Source organism: Toxorhynchites rutilus, chromosome 1 (genome assembly GCF_029784135.1).
Source record: "Toxorhynchites rutilus septentrionalis strain SRP chromosome 1, ASM2978413v1, whole genome shotgun sequence".
Taxonomy (NCBI): domain Eukaryota; kingdom Metazoa; phylum Arthropoda; class Insecta; order Diptera; family Culicidae; genus Toxorhynchites; species Toxorhynchites rutilus.
Window position 1 is genome coordinate 140,515,026 of NC_073744.1, and position 15,734 is coordinate 140,530,759.

Sequence of the window (15,734 nt, forward strand, 5' to 3'; positions counted from 1 at the left end):
TAAAATCACCTAGAAGAGCTTGTAATTTTTCTCATTTTTCATGTGTAAAATAGCTCCGGCATTTGGAATGATAAATTCGGATTAGGTTCTAAAAACCGCTCTGCTTATTCGTCCATGACATTTGGTTGCTCTTGCAAACGTAGATAGTGGGCATCTGTCAAAGTAAAAGGAAAAGATAATCAAATAGTTTTCAAAACAAAATGATTATCTTTCCCTTCGATGGAGTGTCCGTCTTACCCGATTTGAATAGGGTAAATGATCTTGGTTTGTCCAATTTGGGGTGTTTTTACGCAACTAGTAAATGCAAATCGATTTTCCTCCATGAAAATCACACATAATCGTCTCTAGTTGCTAATACTACCATAAGGTGTTGAAATTATTCAAATTTTTATGTTTTTTAACGATTTTCCTTAAAGAGTAAATTATGATCATGGTTTGACCACCCCTGATCATGGTTCGTCCGATTTTAGAAATCACCATTTTTGAATTAAAACATCAGAATTCTCAAGTAGATGTTGCATTTATCATTGCTTGAGTTTACTGTCATCATCTTGGTCCATTCATAATTTAGGTTTTTTTCAGAATATTGCCTTTTCTTGGGCATTTTAAAAGTATTACCCTCAACACACTCAACACAGAGAAACTTTATTTCTGCTATGCGCGAAGGACACCATAAACAAACTGCAGCGCGCCAAGCGGTTGCCATTGAAATCATGTGGACAAACTAACATTATTGAATTGGACAACTCATGATCAGAATTGAGTTCATCAAAATGCGTTAATTTAATGGTTTAGCTATGTAAATCTGATACAAATGGTGTACAAGCATGATGTTTACAATATAGTGTTATAATCCAGAAAAGATCTGAATACGTGCGAAATAATCTGGTGATCGGTTAAAAGTTAGCTCGAATGAGGGGCACATTGACACAAATAGAAGGTGTAGTTTATGATTCTTTAAAACATGTGATTCCGTAAAAAATATTATAAAACTACTGTAAATCATGAAAAAGACAATTTTATTTATATGTTTTGAAACATTCGAATACCTTATTTGACACAGGAGCGCTGAATTAGAGCATTCAAAAAAGTGGACAAACTATGATCAAATTTTCGACTGGACAAACCGAAATCATTTTTTTTTATAAATTCGTTTATTTTTACAGGCTCAGTTACATAAGTTTAAAGGAGCCGAAATCTTAAATATATTTTTAAAACTATATATATATATATATATATATGAACAATTTTCTTAAATCTATGGTTAGTAATGTGGGAAACCGATTACTCGCGGTGGACTCTAGATTAGAAGGGTGACATATTTTTCTCAGGGAAAGGATGGGGTATAAGGCAATTATTACAATGTTGATAATCACACACACTCAATTCTTAAATCTATTCGTACATCTATTGTGAATTTACATTTCATTCTCCTGTTTATAGCAAGCGGACCAATTACTCACAAAGGAAGAAATGGAGGGTATAAGGATATAAGGATAATCACACACGAACATCGATAGATTTAAGGCAAACATATATTTGGGACATGTAATCAAGGTCCAACCGAGCCAACACATCTCTCACCGGCACATTGGGCTGCCTTCCTCTAGCCCGAAGGGAGTTCTCTAAATTCGATCTGGCAACAAGATACACCTCACACGACCAAACAACGTGTTCGATGTCGTGGTAACCTCGGCCACAAACGCAGATATTGCTGCCGGCCAGATTGAAACGAAAGAGTAGCGCGTCTAACGAACAGTGATTGGACATGAATCGGGAGAAGGTGCGAATAAAGTCCCGACTCAAGTCCAGACTTTTGAACCATGGTTTGAGGCTAACCTTAGGGATAATCGAGTGAAGCCACCGGCCCAATTCATCTTCGTTCCATTTGCGTTGCCAGTTAGCGATGGTATTTTTACGAACTAAAGAATAAAATTCATTGAAGGCGATTTGACGCTGATAATTTTCGCCTTCAATTGCACCTACCTTTGCTAATGAGTCAGCCCTCTCATTACCCGGAATTGAGCAATGAGAAGGGACCCACACAAAGGTAATGACATAACAGCGTCTGGATAAAGCACTCAAAATTTCTCGTATTCTCTCAAGGAAGTACGGCGAGTGCTTTTCCGGCCTCACTGAACGGATAGCTTCGACGGAGCTAAGACTATCCGTTACAATGTAATAGTGTTCAACAGGTCGTGAGGCGACGCTGTCCAGCGCCCAGTATATCGCTGCCAATTCAGCAATATACACTGAGCAAGGAAACTGAAGACTATGGGAGGTGCTGAAAATTTTGTTGAACACTCCAAATCCTGTGAACTCGTTTATAGTGGACCCATCAGTAAAGTACATATTATCACAATTGATACCCCCATACTTTGCATCGAAGATCGTTGGAGCGATCCTCGATCGTTGATAATCTGAATATTCATGGATATCTTGCTTCATGGACAGATCAAAATGTACAGAGGAATTGATGTAGTCAGGAAAACAAACACGGTTGGGAATATACGAAGAAGGATCAACCTGCATGGAGATGAATTCATGATATGGGCTCATGAATCCAGAGTGAGAATTTAGCTCGATCAGCTGCTCATAATTTCCGATCACCAATGGGTTCATAACCTTACACCGGATGAGGAACCGAAGAGATAATAAATTGAAGCGATCTTTTAGTGGGAGTACGCCTGCCAAAACCTCGAGGCTCATGGTATGCGTTGAGGGCATATATCCCAACGCAATACAGAGACAAAGATACTGAATTCGCTCGAGTTTAATTAAGTGTGTTTTGGCAGCTGATTGAAAACAGAAACTGCCATACTCCATCACTGAGAGAATAGTTGTTCGATACAACATTATAAGATCTTCGGGATGGGCTCCCCACCAGGTGCCGGTAATTGTACGGAGAAAGTTTATTCTTTGTTGGCATTTTTTACTCAGATACCTAATATGGCCCCCCCAAGTACATTTGGAGTCTAACCAGACCCCAAGATACTTGAATGACATAGCATGAGTGATCGGTTTACCCAAGAGTTGAAGCTTTGGTTTTGCTGGTCTATGCTTCCTAGAAAAAACCACCATCTCTGTTTTCTCCGTGGAGAATACGATCCCTAGCCCAATGGCCCAGGTTGAAAAATTGTTCAAAGTATCTTGTAAGGGTTCTTGTAGGTCGGATTCTGTTGATCCTACGACAGAGACCACTCCATCAGCTGCAAGTTGTCTTAGGCTGCAATTTTGTGTAAGGCAATTGTCGATGTCGCTTACATAGAAGTTGTACAAAAGGGGGCTTAAACATGAGCCCTGGGGGAGGCCCATGTAAGAGACCCGACTTACTGCCGAATCTCCGTGAGAAAAGTTCAAATGCTTCTCACAAAGCAAGTTATATAACATATTATTCAATAGAGGCGGCAGACCCCGAGAGTGTAATTTGTCTGACAAAACCTCTATTGAAACAGAATCAAAGGCCCCCTTTATGTCCAAGAATACTGAAGCCATTTGTTTTTTTCCGGCGTAAGCCATTTGAATTTCTGAAGAAAGCAACGCAAGACAATCATTCGTCCCCTTGCCCCTGCGGAACCCATATTGTGTATCTGAGAGTAGGCCATTCGTTTCAACCCATCGATCAAGGCGAAACAAGATCATTTTCTCCAACAATTTCCGTATACAAGACAGCATTGCTATTGGGCGGTACGAATTGAAGTCGGACGCGGGTTTTCCGGGTTTTTGAATAGCTATAACTCGTATTTGTCTCCAATCATCTGGAACAATATTATGCTCCAGAAACCGATTGAATAAATTCAACAAGCGATGTTTCGCCACATCAGGGAGGTTTTTCAGCAAGTTGAACTTAATTCTATCCGATCCCGGAGCAGAATTGTTACATGAAAGGAGAGCAAGAGAGAACTCTACCATCGAAAACTCGGAATCAAGATCGCACCTATCTTGTGGTATATCTCGAACAATTTTTTGCACAGGAGCGGAATCAGGACAAACCTTCCGTGCAAAATTAAAAATCCATCGATGTGAATATTCTTCGCTTTTATTTGTTGAAGAGCGATTTCTCATGTTTCGAGCCACTTTCCATAATTTTTTCATTGACATTTCTCGTGACAAACCTCCCACGAAATTTCGCCAATACGCACATTTTTTCCCTTTGGTCAAATTTTTGAACTGATTCTCAAGGGATAAATACGTTTGAAAATGTTCAGGGGTTCCACGTTTCCGAAAAGCTTTGAATGCATTCGACTTTTCTACATAAAGTTTGGAACACTGGCTATCCCACTTGCCGAAATCATTTACCTTAGTATTTTTTTTCATCAATATTTTTGGAGTAAAAATGAGAAAACATACCGCTGATTCGATAAACTGGAAGGAAAGTGATGGTAAAACACTCACGTAACGAAAAATACCAAAAAAAATTACTCGATAAAAATGGGCACCTTATTTTCTGCAGACGAAAATTCACATCGAGCTGCTCTTTGTAGATCGCTTTTTTGATTTATTTACAACTAGCAGACCCGGCAAACTTCGTCCCACCCAAAATTTATTTTCCGTTATCACATTCACGTTTTTTTTACTAAGCGCACGTTCATGGGTCCAATAGCAGAACTGTTCATTTGTTGATCTTCTAATCTACCCTTTAAAATTATTCTTTAATATAGAATTTCAGTACTTCTGCCAAAACTCGACATTATAATATCAGATTATTTTCAGACATAATCCTCGTGCAAGATTTTTCATCCACTTGCAAATAACATGTTTGTCCGTTACATAGAACAAATGTTTGATACAGAAAATATGAATGAATGAAGACGGCCCTAAATCGGACAATTCCTTTCTCGAGTTTTCAATAAAATCCATTTCCACTTTCAAACGAAGATCAATTTCGTTACCGCAAACATTTTTCGAATCTTCCCATTTTCCTTCAGAGTTTTCCGAAAATGTTCATGTTTGGTCATGTTTGGTTGAAATATGTGCATTATTTTCATGGGACCCCCTCTCCTTTCCAGAAGAGGAAGGGGTGTCATACCACCATAGAACCATTTCTCGTGCCCAAAAACCCTCACATCCAAAATTTGGCTCCATTTACTTGATTAGTTCTCGAGTTATGCAGAAATTTGTGTTTCATTTGTATGGGACCTCTCCTTTAGAGAGGGGGGAGGAGTGTCGAGCTACCATAGAAACCTTTATCGATTTCTAAAACCTCTATATGCTAAGTTTGATTCCATTTGTTTGATTAGTTCTCGAGCTGTTCAGCCGCCTCCCCCCCCCCTCTTTAGAGAGGGTAAAGGAGTGTCAAACCACCATAAAACATTTATTGCTTTCTAAAATCTCCATATACCAAATTTGGTTATTAGCTCTCGAGTTATGCAGAAATTTGGCAGCCCCCCTTATAAAGGTGGAAGGAGTGTTGAGCCACCTTATAAATGTTTGTTGCCCCCTAAAATCTCCACATGCTAAATTTAGTTACGTTTGCTTGATTAGATCTTGAATTTTGCAGAAATGTATGCTTCATTTGTATGGCAGTAACCCGGCAGGAGTGTCTATTCACTAAGAAACATTTCGTCTCCTCTAAAACCTTCGCATACCAAATTTGGCTTCATTTCCTTGATAAGTTTAAGAGTTAAGCGAGAGTTATGCAGAAAATTTTTCTTTCATTTGTATGACAGCTCCACCTTAAAGCGGGGGGTGGAATGTCTAACCACCATAGAAATATTTATTGCACCCTAAAACCTCCATATGCCAAATTTCGTGTCATTTGCTTGATTAATTTTCGAGTAATGTATTATCTTTTATTTTTATATTATCGGTAATTTTATATTAAACGGTAATTTGAGTTCCAGAAATAGGAAAGTCACACTGTGCCATATCTGGAGAGTACGGTGCTTGTTCGATCACATTCTTGCCATTTTTGGTCGAAAATTCATTCACAATGATCGATCGATGATCTGGTGCATTATCGTGGTGCGAAACCCAGTGTTATTCTCTCACAGTGCTACCGTACCAAAAATATGACCGTGACCGAATTTTCTCTCAAACGCCTCATAACGCCAAGGTAATAATCATTATGGATCGTTTGGAAGCAATTCCAAACGGACAACATGGTAGCACAAATCGCAGAGCAGAAATAAAGTTAGCTTATTCATAACTCTGTAAACATACTAAATGACAGATCGCGCTCAAAATAGACATTAAGACCACTGACAGTAGTACGAACTTAAAAAAATATCAATATTCAACGGGAAGATTTGAAATTACAAATTCCCGGTATATATTTGACATGATCGGTTTATTCATTGCAGCTTCCGCTTCGTTTGTCAAAGTTCTACCTAACCGTCGTATGAATGATTTTACTAATGACGTTTTTATTCATTTTTAATGACACAGATGCATTCGCTATGGGGTGTGAACAATCACAATCCCCAATGCGGCTTATCTTGTTCTGTACCAAATACCTCTCGAGGGGCGCTTATCGTGGACAAGAAAACATTATTGCACGAGCGTATCGTGGCGATCAGTTGATCAATAACAGACCAGGTTTTTCATGTTATTGTAAATGTTTCAAAAGTGCCGAAAAACGCCGGAAGACACCGAAAGCCATGCATGCGTTATACGAAGAATGAGAACGGTTTTCTCTGCAAATTAAACGCGTCAACTATCACGAGTCTGATACCGACAGTTTAGGCGTTATGTAATACATGGAACTGATTTGGTATGCGTGAAATGTGTCATTCATGATTTTAAATTGGATCATTTGTGTGGTACGAGCTGTGTGAAGTTTAATTTGAAATTCGGCCTGATTTCTATCCAATATGCTGTAATGTGAGAGCTACTTTGAATAAACGATACGGTAAGTCGATCAAATCATCGTAGAAATTAACATCAAACCGATGTGTGTTCAAGAGACACACGACATTCCAATCACTCAGTAGCTCATAATAATCCCTACTCCATTGACCATGACCTTGACAATGATTCGACAATGGTTCGGGTATTTAGAAAAAACTGGGATATAATGAATGAACGAGAGATTATGTTTCTTCCTTTGAAGCATCCTCGGCAAGTCAATCCCTACAAAGGACACCATCATCGTCACGCTATCGTGACCCATCATGGAGACTAATCTTGTACATATGTAGCAACAAAGCAGAATACGAAAATAGTTCTAGTTTTCCGTTTCGTTTGAGATTAATCCCGTTGACACGCGCCACAGGTTGTTGTAAGATGAAATGAAAAGTTTATCACGCACGCATCCAAGAGTGTGTCGCACCGTCAGCAAAGAGAAGCTGTTTTGTTGTATAATTTTTCATAGTTGCGTGCGGACCTGTCACCGGACGACTATCATCTTATCAACACTACCGCCGTTTTGACATTTACAACAACCACGCTTTCAATATCATCGTAACCGGTGTCAGCCGTCAAAAACGTACAGTATACAGCGTTCGAACTAAAAGTGTGATTAAGATTAACGCTTCTATACGCCATGATTACCATTGTCATAAGCGTGCCAGATGGCTTAACGTCTTCATTAAGGCCACGTAGCTCTAATCCATTGAAATTCAAGCAAGGAAGCAAGTTAAAGTGATATGAGACTCATAGACATTTTTTTTTGCGATCCACTAAACCAGTATATATTAGCCAGAATCTCATTACCACGCCAAATTGAGTGAATAATATCCACAATTTCGTTTTCAGGCATAGCAATTGATGTTCTTCACCTTCTACGGCTTTAAATGTCACAATCCTTCGACAGGACATGTAAACGAGCGGACGACGCACCGGGTGCTGGTATGGGGTGGCCTGGCATGCGGTCATATATAAGCAAACTGAACTCCACTCACGGGGCGCTGCTGTTTACTTTTGCAAAAATTGCTATTTTCGAAACCGAGATAACAACCTTTCGCACGCGCACGCGCATCGCACCCGGTCCAAGCGACAGAACCAAGCCCTGCAGGGTTGGATCATCTTGAAGAAATACCATCCGAGAAATAAATCTGACGAGGAAACCCATTAAAATGAAAAATTACCTCAAATAGGATCATGTTCAAGGGTTCGCCCAAGAGTTATGACTTATTTTGACGACGACAGCGGTTGACGGTTTACAAGAAAACGGAGGGAGGGGTAGCAAATATATGTATGTGGATCTGAAATTGCAGAAGGAGAATTAATGTGCGGCGGTACGTACCTTACAATACAGCAGTCTTTACGTCGCTATAGGGTTTTGTTGGTCCAGTATTGATGTTTCTGAAAAAGAGAGAATATTTTAAGTACATTCGACGAATGGTACATCCGCTCTAATATCTATAGAAACTTTTATAGCAATTCCATTTGAAATTAATAGAGCGGAAGGCTCGGCATAGTCATAGTCACTGAGGATAGTCAGCTGGCTATCTGATTGACTATATCCGTATTCAGTCGAAAATCTTTAATCTTCTTCACGCAGTTTCTCCGCCAAAATTACTAAACAGTAAGTCGAGCGTTAAGTCGCTATCTCCCTCTACCGACTCGACTATATCATTTCATTCTTCTCAGTCAAATTGTCTTCATTGCATTTTGGAGTGACTTCCCCCAAAACGAATTCGTTCCTCTCTCTCCCATGTATCACGTTTGTATGCATCGATGTTTGAGTTCAACGTGTTTGACAAACGCTACAGGTGAGCTAGATTTTGACGTAGGATTACGTCTTTCGGGAACATACTGGGGTACAAATTGAAAATCGAAAATCGAGCACATCGTAAAAATTGTCCAATTTCAAACGCTTGTTGCTCAGTCATTTCATGATGGATTGATGAAATTTTTGCGTCAATCGATTTCGGCTCTCCATAACAATTTTTTATATTGAATGAAATAATATATGTCATGAAACTAACCATCGAACAATTGAAAAATCTCAACCCCTATCCTAACGGAAATATCCACTTCTGATTGATCGAAATTAACGACACCCTAACAGAGACATCAAAACCATGTTGCCTGGGGGAAATCGGCATTGCAAATACATGAAAGTAGGAGGAGCTTTTGTTCCCACCGAAATGTGTTCCCTAACAGAGACATCAAAACCAGGGTACTCGGAGGAAATCGGCATTGTAAATATATGCAAGTCGGGGGCATTTTTATATTGCAAGTGAGGGGAGTGAAACGATTAATTCTAGCAAATTAAATTTAAATTTGGAACATTAATGTTGGTTGCTTCGTGAAATTTCATATCAATGACCGATCGTGTATTGTGAAAAACACAACAAGTGTAAGTGTAAAATTGTATATGGTAACAGTTGTGTTAAAAATGACTTGATATATGAAACGGTTTATTTCAATTTTCATAAATAAAAACCAAGGTGTGTTCCCGCTCGAGAACAGGTCGTTCGGTTTAAGCTGTCTGTTCATTTTCACCCAAGGAAAGTTCACACTGCGAGAAAAGTTGGAAAAGTGAAAAAAATATTCGAAAGAGTGATTTCTCATATACTCTACATATAGTATGAGGTGTAGTTAGTCCAATTACAATTCGCATTGGGTTAAATAAACACTAAAGTAAAAATTATAAAAGAAAATTACCTTTGTTTTGTTGTTTTCTCTATATTGAAGTAACAAGTTTTTACTGATGAGAAAAATTGATGATTGTGTTCGGTATTGATAATTATCATATATAACATTGATGAGTTTGAGGCATCTCGTCTATGGTCACAGAGGGTGGTTTTCATCATATCTCATTCCACTTCGGCAATTCAAATTTTGAACCCCGATGGCGTGAATTTTTATTTTTTACCCATCAAGGAAACCTTCTCGGACCTGGCGGCAATCCAAAATTTCGACAGTCGTCAATGGTAGCTTTTTAAACTTGCCAATTCCATTACTCTCAACTCATTCGTTTCGGTTATCACACCTTCAATTTTTAACTACATGAGCGGGAATGTAAAGGCGATGTTCCAACGTGAAGTGCTCTCCGACAACAATCTGGTTGTCGTGTTTCCATCCAATCACGACAACCCGCAGTTTGTTTGGTCTAACCTTCGAAATTTCAGTCGTGAAGGTATACCCGGTGTTCCCACATGTACAGATTTATCTGGAAAGGTACAGATTTTCACGATTTTTTCATGCAGATTCTGTACATTATAGATTACATATTTTTATTCTAAAGGACAGATAAGTACAGATTTGTTGTGTGTGAAATTTATAAGGCTGTGTGAAATTTTATAAGGTTACTGGACAAGAGCTTCTCGACAGTTATTTATACAACTTCGTACAACCTCCAATTTTTGACGTAGGATTACGTCTTTCGGGAACATATTGGGGTACAAATTGAAAATCGAGAATCGAGCACCTCGCGAAAATTGTCCAATTTCAAACGATTATTGCTCAATCATTTTATGATGGATTGATGAAATTTTTGCGTCAATCGATTTCGGCACTCCATAACAATTTTTTATATTGAATAAAATAATATATATCATTAAACTTGAAAAATCTCAACCCCTATCCTAACGGTAATATCCACTTCTGATTGGTCGAAATTGACGACACATGCGGCGGTTCCCTAACAGAGACATCAAAACCAAGCTGCCTAGGGGAAATCGACATTGCAAATACATGAAAGTAGGGGGAGCTTTTGCTCCCGCCGAGATGTGTTCCCAAACAGAGACATCAAAACCAAGCTGCCTGATGGAAATCGGCATTGCAAATACATGAAAGTCGGGGGCATTTTTATATTGCAAGTAAGAAGAGTGATACGAATAATTCTAGCAAATAAAATTTAAATTTGGAACTTTAATGTTGATTGCTTCCTGAAACTCCATATCAATGTCCGATCGTGTATTGTGAAAAATTTAGCACAAGGGTAGGTGTAAAATTGTATACGATAGCCGTTGTGTTAACCCTTTCCCGTACAACATAGAGTCTCACTACACATAGTACATATAGTATTAGGTGTACAGATAGTATTAGGTATTGTTAGTCCAATTAAAATTCGTATTGGGTTGAATAAACAATCACAAAGAAAAATTTATAAAGAAAATTACCTTTCCCATTTCAAATATTTTTTCGCTATATTAAAGTAACATGTTTTTACTTATAAGAAAAATTGATAATTGTGTTCGGTATTAATAATTATCTTATATTACATTGGTGATTTTTTATTTCTTTATTTCATCAATACATATCACAAGAGGCATCTCGTCTAGGATCATAGAGGGCGGTTCTCATCATATCTCGTTCCACTTCGGTATCCTTTATCTGATACGCACCATCCAACGACTGTTTATCATCCTTCAGTCATCATCACCCGTTGAACACTGGTGGAATGAACAAACAATACCCAACAACCAAACAAAACGGCCCTTTTCAGATCCACCTAATCATTATCAAAGAGTTTAAGGATGTAATTATCCAAAATCAACAGATAACCTAACGGAATCCTACGTCAATTATGCGGTCGTGTCTCGGACACAACCCACCTGTGACTTTTTTTGAAATATTTTTTTTCTTCATGTCAATCGTGTCAATACAGAGATAGTGATGAGAATCGTCGGAAACGATTTCCCCTGAATTTAAGTTTAGATGGTATGACATGAAACAAACCCACTACCATAAAAATATTTTAATGTGTATTTTTCATTGGTGCCACCCTTCGTTTCGACCCTTTGTTGTTTACATCTATCACAAAGTGTTTACACCATTCTATCAAAAGTGAATTGTTTTTGAAGCTGTGGAAGTTGTGAAAGATACGCGAACACAAAATGTCAATGCAAATTCCAATTTATGCGTGATCAACCGGAAAGAGTTTCAGCAATCTGATCAACCGAGACCGAAGATTTGTGTTTTTGAAGATAAAAAGGAAGCATGATTCCTTTTTATCTAAATTTATATTATCGTCTTCAAAATAGGCTCCTTCTGAAACAATACACTTTTCCCAACGAACAATCCAGTCATCGAAACAATTTTTAATTTTTATAGATATATTCTGTATTCAGAATTATGTCTTCAATGCTGTCAAAACGGGTTCCACGGAACGGTAATTTGAGTTTATGAAATAGCAAAAAATTCAAAAGGGGCCATATCTGGAGAGTGCGGTCCTTGTTCAATCACATACGTGCCATATTTGGTCAAAATTCGTTGACAATGATCGATCGATAAGCTGGTGCATTATCGTGGTGCAAACCCTAAGTTCTTTCCATAAACATGACCGTTCGTGACGAATTTTCTCGCTCAAACGCTTCATAACCCCGTTTGGCCATTCGAAAGGAATTGTGGATTTACAGCACCCCGAATATCGAAAAAAACAGCCAGCATTGCTTCGCTTTGGATCGACTTTGACATGTTTTTCTCGGTATTTTCGAAAAAAAAATATTACGCTTGCGAAAAAGATTGGATTTTGTTTCGTAATTATTAATTATATTTATTTTTCGTAGTTTACATGGTCTCAGGACCAAGGACGCTATATTTTTGAATATTTTTTTCTTGAAGGCTGAAGAACTTTTACATAACATCCCTCAAAATCAGAGAGGTGTTTTTTCCTTTTTAAATTATGTTTCTTTTTCAAAATAATCATATTTTTAGCCTTAATTCAAAATTTATATGCGACTAGGCGACTGAATCTAAGCAACTAGAATCTAGTTCTTTTGCAAATGTGATATATTTTCAAGGAAGACTAGCTGATTGGCCTGAATCTGGTGTATCGATCATCGGAATCGGTTCAGCAGTTCAAAAGAAATATTGTTTTGAAAAAAAAACATTTTTGAAAAAAAAGAGGAAAAAATAATTTTCGGACCATCGGTTAACTTTTGAAAATCATAACTTAAAAACGAAAAAAACACCTCTCTGATTTCGAGATAATTTATGTAAAATATTCTCAGCTTTCAAAAAAAAACATTAAAAATATATAGCATCTTTGGTCCCAATAACATTAAAACTATAAAAAAACAAATGCAATCAAAAATAACGAAAACAAAACTATAACTTTCTGCACCAGTAGCAAGATCAGCTAATAGGCTTTAGTTTGATATGTCGATCATCAAAATCGGTTCAGTGGCTCAAAAGTTATGATTTTTTGACAAATATTTTTCGGACCACCCTAAAATGGAAATGGGCCTAATAAAAATATTTAGAATAAACGGGTCTAATGTTTTGCGATAAAGAATAAAATTACCACTTTTGACGAAAATCTGAGAAGCACTACATCGGTATGGCATGGAATGGCTGTATCAAAAAATTTGTAAGCTCAAACGAAAAAGAGCAGCTTGTGAGAAATCAGGGGAAACAAAAACTCCAAAACAGTATCTATTCAAACAAGTGCTAGTGAACTTAAGACGCACAAACCAACTATCAAAGTACACTGTTTCACTTTAATAGTTGGTTCATTTATACCAGTAAAGTGATGAAGTGTGGAACTATTGCAAGATACTAATTCAATTGTAGATATTATTCTTTTACCGACATGGTCCGGTACTCTAGTTGACATGATGAACTTTCGATATGACATATGGCATTTAAAGAATATGCTCATGTGATTTCGACACGACGTAATATTTGTTTACACTATGTGCATTAAAGCAGAATTACAGTTTGATATATTTTTCAAATCTTCAAAAAGCAATAACTTTGTACCATGTATTTTGGTAAATCGATCCTATATATCCCAAGTTCCTCAGCCAATACACTTTGAAACGTCTGCTGATATCTTAACCCATTACTGCCCAGGTGTAGGTTATGTTTACTTTGCGACTTTTGCGGGAAACTCGAACTTTGCAAGCTTCAATACACAACAAAACAGCAAAAATGACAGATAAAATGACACTGACACACAAAAAACACTCTTAAATTGTCATGTGGTATCATTTAAAGTGCGCTTAACACTTTAGTTTCATCAAAAAAGGGGGATTAAATTTCATACGCTGGGCACTAATGGATTAATAGCAAAGAAAAAAACATATATCGGTACTGACTACAAACCGGGCATGTTTAAAACATTAACATTAATCCTTTTGGAAGTAATAGAGTTCCTTCTAGCTGAGGATATAATTTATGTCGTAGGTGAACAATGAATTGTTAGTGAATTTAATGATCATTTTCTCGCATATGAAGTCATCTCTAAGACAAACATTGTAAACATAATTAGAAGAAATGATATTGATGGGCCCCCAATATCTGTTCATAATATCATGAACAGGCTTTTGTTCCGAAAATCTAATGCATTCTCATCAATGAAGATTATTAAGTACTAGTGATTATTGTATTAAGAGCAATATGTTATCTAGTTAAATAATAAAAGTATCATGACATGCATTTTTGTTTCCGTCTCGAATAACACGAGTAGGGAGAAAGAATGTTTGGATATTTTTACTTATTATAATCAGAGAAATGAATAAGGTACACAATATTCATATAATGTCTGACAATAATATGTAAAGACATTGCTGAAATTAACTTTTTCCTTATTTTTTGTTTTATAAAGTAAACAGAATCCATTTTGAGTACATTTTAAAAATGAATTCATTATTATATACAACCGTACATAAAATTCAATTCCATGTGCAAGAATAATGTAGTTTATATGCGCGGCTGGATTGCAAAAATATATTTGTCGTACAGATAAATCTGTTATGAAATTTTTTCTCGGTGTAGAAATGCGGATTGAAGTCAGTTGAATGAAGAGGCAGATTTGTATTCATAAGACGTCAATTAAATAAATCAATGACTAGAATAGTACATCAGTCATCCTCGCTCTCAACGCTCGTCAATTCATTTTATAGTCAATTCATTTTCTTTTGACGGCGAATGCCGAAGTAGTCCTAGTCGAAGCGTAGCTACAGAGAGGAGAGTCGATCTTCATTTGTCACCTTCGAAGATTTCGAGCGCTGATCAAAGTTAAAAAAAAATCATTGAACAGTTATACTGGATTGTGAAGCTTCAAAATTTTAGTTTAAAAGAGGGGATCTGGGTGTACGGTGAAAAGGTTAAGTAAAATTTCGATTGTATCTTCAGGAACATATCTTTTCCAAAACATGACTGCATTTTTTTTTGCCTAATTCTTTTTTTGAAACAATCGGTCGAGTATTTCACAAGAAAAAAAGGATAGGAGGTTGTGTTCAAGACGCGACCGCATTGTTGATGTAGAACTGCGCTGTGGTATAAATCAAGTCGCTTGTTTAATATTATTTTATAATGCTACGAAAATTTTTAAATAACCATTCTACCAGTTTGGTCGCCCTTAAAATCTGTTTTTTTTATTGTAGAATCATTTGACGATAATTGTTCGATGATTCATTCTTGTGCTCGCAGAACAATACATGTTCTAGATAAGCGCAGCTGTCATCCTTAGTGGAGAATGTTTTGCTACTGGCAAGCAAAACCAAATCACATACAAAATTCCAGAACGACATTTACTTTCTTGGTGACTAAATAAGCGAAATAAACTCTATCTGCACGCGAGCCCAAATAAATGAATGACTTATTATAACTTATTGAATAACTTGGTATTCCCCAAATATTTTTTCGGTGCTCAACCTTAACACTTGCTTCACTATAGCGTCAGTTCAATGCATTGATGCAATGTCAAAGGCACCAACGAAGCCTTTATGATGACGGAAAACAAACAATGTTAACTGCTTGAAAAAAACTGAATATTTGCGATCAGATTCATTAGAGATTTATTATTAGCGTAAATAATTCCCTCCCGCTATCTCCCCTCCTTGTTTATATTTATCATTACAAATGGGGTTTCAGCGTAGCGAAGATGCACTATT

General features: G+C 37.1%; 1 protein-coding gene across 2 annotated transcripts in view; it reads right to left on the minus strand.

Moving 5' to 3' along the window:
• Nucleotides 1-15,734, minus strand: part of LOC129767465 (uncharacterized) — a 155,116-nt gene that overhangs the window by 68,354 nt on the left and 71,028 nt on the right. For both annotated transcript variants that reach the window (XM_055768415.1, XM_055768406.1), the window contains one exon: nt 8,186-8,244. The gene's annotated coding sequence lies outside the window, so the exon portion shown is untranslated. The remainder of the gene's footprint in view (nt 1-8,185; nt 8,245-15,734) is intronic.